We start from the raw sequence: 6192 nt of genomic DNA on the forward strand, positions 1-6192 counted from the left end.
GTTACAAATAGAAATCGAACTGAATGGACATCAGAAATAGAGGAAGGACTAAGAACAAACAAGAGAGAACTATTGTAAAGTAGACTGTGTCTGTAAAATGTGTATAAGATGTATACATTGAAGGTAAAATTGTTTATTAGTTTACTCCAATTGGGGGATCGGTGGTAGGGTTTGCGGGGAATAATAATAAAGGTATATTCTTTAAAAAAAACTATATATAGGTATGTGTATGTATATATGTGTATGGATATATATATTTACCAAAAAAACTAAAATGATGTCAATTTACACACTTACTTTGGGTGATGTAGTGTATAAACTATGTGGAAAACTGCTCGTCGAACATCTCATTCCAAAATCATGGGCAATTAATATGGAGTTGGTCCCCCTTTGCTGCTATTACAGCCTCCACTCTTCTGGGAAGGCTTTCCACTAGATGTTGGAACATTGCTGCGGGGACTTGCTTCCATTCAGCCACAAGAGCATTAGTGAGGTCGGGCACTGATGTTGGACGTTTAGGGTTGGAACGCAGTCAGCATTCCAATTCATCCCAAAGGTGTTCGATGGATTTGAGGTCAGGGCTCTGTACAGGCCTGTCGAGTTCTTCCACACCGATCTTGACAGACCATTTCTGTATGGACCTCGCTTTGTGCACGGGAGCATTGTCATGCTGAAACAGGAAAGGGCCTTCCCTAAATAAACTGTTGCCACAAAGTTAGAAGCACGGAATGGTCTAGAATGTATTGATAATATTTCCCTTCATTAGAGTTAAGGGGCATAGCCCGAACCATGGAAAAAAGCCCAAGACCATTATTCCTCCTCCACCTAACTTTATAGTTTGCGCTATGCATTGGGGCAGGTAGCGTTCTCCTGGCATCTGCCAAACCCAGATTTGTCTATTGGACTGGCTGATGGTGAAGCGTGATTAATCACTCCAGGGAACAAGTTTCCACTGCTCCAGAGGCCAATGGCAGCAAGCTTTACACCACTCCTGTCGATGCTTGTCATTGCACATGGTGATCTTAGGCTTGTATGTGGCTGCTCGGCCATGGAAACCCATTTCATGAAGCTCCCAACAAACAGTTCTTGTGCTAATGTTGCAACGTCCACGTCCATTTTTACAGATGCACGCGACTCTTGGCGGCAGTAAGAAAGTCATCGCCATCAGCGCGCATTCAACAGCCTAGATTTACATTTTTATTACTTGTAAACAAAATCAATTTTTGGGATTCAACACTTACAATGATATTCTGATTCTTGCTTGAACCGTTGCTAAGATTTATATTTAGTTGTGATCTTTGCAAAATAACAATTTGGGTGCAGCATTTGTTAGCTAGAATGCTAAACATTCATTGATTACGGCTGTAGCAAAAGCTAGCCAAAGAGACATTTTACTAGTTGAAGTGTTTTTTTTTTTTTTGTACAATGCAGTTGATTTGTGATGATGACACAAACATTTATATTAAACAGGACATTCATATGAGCCTTAATCCAATTATAATCCAAAAGTAGTGTGAAATGCACTCATAAGCAATATGTAAATATAGGCCGGCGCTCTGTAAGAACTCCCCCTTGTTCTGCCACCAACTTGCGCGCATCACCCTCGTGCGGCAATGTTTGCAAACACAAAGGGGTTTATTACGGGTAGCCAAGGTCATATTTTTCCATGTTCTGTTCCAGTTAAAGTGTTGTTCAGATCTGTGGACCATACTTTTTTAATGGCTCGCTCAGAATATACATATTATAGAGATCAGTCCTGTTGGGAGCCCAGATAATTGAGTTCTAAATCCCATCATTGGATGGTTCAGTAGGTGGGTTTCCCAGGGGACTCCCTAAGCCAGTATAGCTGACCTAAGTAAAAAAAATTTTTTTAAAGAGTTACCTGGTTATGTGTCTTTCAGATCTTGGAATGTTCTCAAACAATGACTGTCCATGATATCGGCAAGTGTATGGATTCCACATTTGAGCCATGGGGGGGATACAAAAGTCCACTCTACATATGTATCGCAAGGCATTATTGTGAAATACTGGAGTATGGGCATGCCATTTTGATTCCCAGAAATACAGTATAAAGTGTGGTGCTCCTACATCTTTTCCTTTTTGCAAGTTTGTTTGTTTTATCCGGGCTCACTTACCTTGCCATATACACTGTGTACAAAACAGTAGCAACACCTGCTCTTTACATAAGACTGACCAGGTGAAAGTCATGATCCCTTATTGATGTCTCTTGTTAAATCACCTTCAATCAGTGTAGATGAAGGGGAGGAGACAAAATATTTAAGTGCCCTTGGTAGTAGGTGCCAGGTGTACCGGTTTGAATGTGTCAAGAACTGCCACGTTGCTGTGTTTTTCACGCTCAACAGTTTCTGTGTGTATCAAGAATGGTCCACCACCCAAAGGACATCCAGCCAACTTGACACAAGTTGTGGAAAGCATTGGAGTCAACATGGGCCAGCATCCCTGTAGAACGCTTTCGACACCTTGTAGAGTTCATGCCCTGATGAATTGAGATTGTTCTGAGGGCAAAAGAGGGTGCAACTCAATATTATGAAAGTGTTCCTAATGTTTTGAACATTTTGAAACCGCTATGGATTTTATCCCAATAGCCAGAACGGGGAGACAAGGGAAGCATTGAACTGTAGAAATTCAGCCGTGGCAATATATTAATTTTGACAATAGATATTCTTCCGGCTCTGCTGAGGTCGGATGGAATTGAGTTGAGCGTTCTGTTAAAGTTTTTGGCAAAGATAAAACATCTGAAGAAGGAAATATATTTATTCCCAAATATTGAAAAAGGGAAACGATTGTGATTCCATAAGAAGAGAGTACTCCATCGGGGGCTTGAGAGGCAGTAGGGCATATTTGTTTAGATCTATTTCATAACTTGAGATGGCGCTGAATTTGTCTATGATCTTCAAAGCTTTTGGGAGGGATTGAGATACTTTATCTAAACAATGTAAGATATCATCAGTGTATAGTAAGATGATGTAATCCGTAGAATTGAGAGATATTGGTGGAATTTCTATCGTTTTTCAAATTGCCTGGACCAGGAGCTCCATAGACAATAAAAATAGGAGGGAAAAAATATGGGATCACCTAGCCTGCTACTTGTAGTTACGGAACAGAGTAGTAGTAGCAAGTAGTGCCTTTTAATACTATGGCTGAGGGATTGGCATATAGTATTTTAATCATATTAATGAAATTGGAGCCAAGCCACATATGATGAACACCTATCCTGTACCCCAGGTTATAAGCAACAACAAGCCCCATATGATGAACACCTATCCTGTACCCCAGGTTATAAGCAACAACAAGCCCCATATGATGAACACCTATCCTGTACCCCAGGTTATAAGCAACAACAAGCCCCATATGATGAACACCTATCCTGTACCCGGGTTATAAGCAACAACAAGCCCCATATGATGAACACCTATCCTGTACCCCGGGTTATAAGCAACAACAAGCCCCATATGATGAACACCTATCCTGTACCCCAGGTTATAAGCAACAATAAGACCCATATGATGAACACCTATCCTGTACCCCAGGTTATAAGCAACAACAAGCCCCATATGATGAACACCTATCCTGTACCCCAGGTTATAAGCAACAACAAGCCCCATATGATGAACACCTATCCTGTACCCCGGGTTATAAGCAACAACAAGCCCCATATGATGAACACCTATCCTGTACCCCAGGTTATAAGCATCAACAAGCCCCATATGATGAACACCTATCCTGTACCCCAGGTTATAAGCAACAACAAGCCCCATATGATGAACACCTATCCTGTACCCCGGGATATAAGCAACAACAAGCCCCATATGATGAACACCTATCCTGTACCCCAGGTTATAAGCAACAACAAGCCCCATATGATGAACACCTATCCTGTACCCCAGGTTATAAGCAACAACAAGCCCCATATGATGAACACCTATCCTGTACCCCGGGATATAAGCAACAACAAGCCCCATATGATGAACACCTATCCTGTACCCCAGGTTATAAGCAACAACAAGCCCCATATGATGAACACCTATCTTGTACCCCAGGTTATAAGCAACAACAAGCCCCATATGATGAACACCTATCCTGTACCCCAGGTTATAAGCAACAACATTGCAGTGAGTCACTCACGTATTCTCCCAATGTGTTCATCTTTACTGCTGCAATTTGAGCTTTTCTATTTGGGTTGCCAGTAGGGGAGCTGGGGAAGTGTCCGTGGGGAGTAGGCACCTTGCTATCTCAGTGGATGACAAGGTCTGCGTCCCAAATGGTACCCTATTCCCCAAAAGCACTGCTTTTGACTGATAGAACCTGTTGAGACATGACATTTCATATTACTATGTGTGTATGCTATGAATCCCTGTGGTACTGACTGCTTTCAAATCAGTGTGCACCCTGTAGGCTAGCACCTGTTGTGAGATTTGTGGTCTATTTGTGACCCAGGCCAGGGGCACCAGAGGAAAGATTTAACCCCAGGAGAACAGGAACACTTCTACCAAGGTGAGGCTTTCCAAACGGTGCTGCTGCTGGTGCTACAGTTTCCTTTCTCATTCTGTGACCGAGTTCCATGAAAAGAGGTTTCATTGGAGGGAGTCTGTGTGCAGGAGGATGCACTATTAATTTATCTCATTATGGTTAGATGGCTCACTTCTAACTCCTTTGTCTAGACTTGTTTAGGTTTGGACCCTGTGTAAATCTGTAACCCTTTCAGGAAAAGTGCCTCGGGATTTTTTTAAAGAATTTGTCACCATATATAGTGACTGAGCATTTATCCCAGTTATTAGTGCCTGTAGTCTGGATAAACCCAGCTGGAAAGGGCAATATGAAGAAAAAAACATCTGAGACACCTCAGTCTGTCATACAAGCCACACAATGACATTGGAAAATGAACAAAGACAGACAAACTTCCCTCTGAAGTTTGGTCTCTGAGAGCCCAGGGATGTGAAGATGAGCTTTGGACTTGGACATCAACTTGTCCGTGCTTGCTAAGCAGGGTGGAGTATCCCAGCTGTCATTTGATGTTATCCTTTATTTTAAGAGTAGCTTCGCCTCCACATTTCTCGTTATTGCTGACATAAACACTCACCCCACTCCAGTAGTTACTTTGCATCATGGGGAGGTCGGGAGGGAGTTAGAAGAGTTGTCCTTGGCCATCTGTTGGCACACAGTCCGATGCTTTGTAGCTTTGTGATTGTAATGAGAGATGACACACTCAGGTCTACTTAAAAGCTTGGGAGTGAGACACCCACTTCCTTCTCTGTCCACCCACCTCCACAATTTCCCCTCCATAATCACATTTTACAGCAGTCCTATCCAAAGATTGTTCTTCTCTGCTTTCTCTCCATTCTCCTAGTTGAGATAGACTTGAATATCTTTGAATAAAATACGCATCAGCTGTCTTGGAGGAGAGTGAAGAAGAATGTCATAGTGTAAGCGAGACCTTTTCATGAAGAGGTGTGTGAAAAACAAAGTTTATGGAAGGACTGACATTAAACCTTTCAACTCACACAGCTGTTATGTGTTCATAGATATACAGGTCACTCTTCTGAATGCCCTCAATTGGAGTTGACTTTTATGTTAGCACATCAACACTAGTTTACCCTACCCTGATTTTGAAATGGAACTAATGTTTTTGGCCTCTGTCTTCACCTGATGTTGTTGCTAGGCTAACCTCTGTCATCCACCTGTGGCTAATGGACCAATCATCCTGGGGGGGAAGAAGTGTGTGGATTTAAATTACTCTCTCAATACCTGTCACACTGCAAGCAGATGGTGTCTGAAATTGCTCCATCACATGTAATCCTCCCTCCCAAAGCTTTCTCCTTGGGTTGGAACCATGACTCTATTTTTTGTTTTTTTCGTGTCTTGGATACATGATTTGAGCTGCTAGGCAACACAGAGGAAACTTTCTTTGTTCTTTTGCCCTTTCAGTTGACAGCTTCTCAGTTTGTCAAAGCCTCAATTTCCGTACAGACGTGAGGGATATTTCTTAAAGAGGTTTCCTTTTGTTGTGACGATCTTTATCAGACTAAGTCAGGAGTCATCTCAGGATTTGCAGTATTGTCGTGGTTGTGTGGAGAATTATATTTTTTTTGTTGATGAGAGGTAGGTGTGATGCAGTGGTGGCGTGGAGTATGTTTTTAACCCTGGTCCTCAATGTTCAGAAGACAGAAGTCC

This window comes from Oncorhynchus nerka, linkage group LG17 (genome assembly GCF_034236695.1).
Source record: "Oncorhynchus nerka isolate Pitt River linkage group LG17, Oner_Uvic_2.0, whole genome shotgun sequence".
In the NCBI taxonomy this organism is placed as follows: Eukaryota; Metazoa; Chordata; class Actinopteri; order Salmoniformes; family Salmonidae; genus Oncorhynchus; species Oncorhynchus nerka.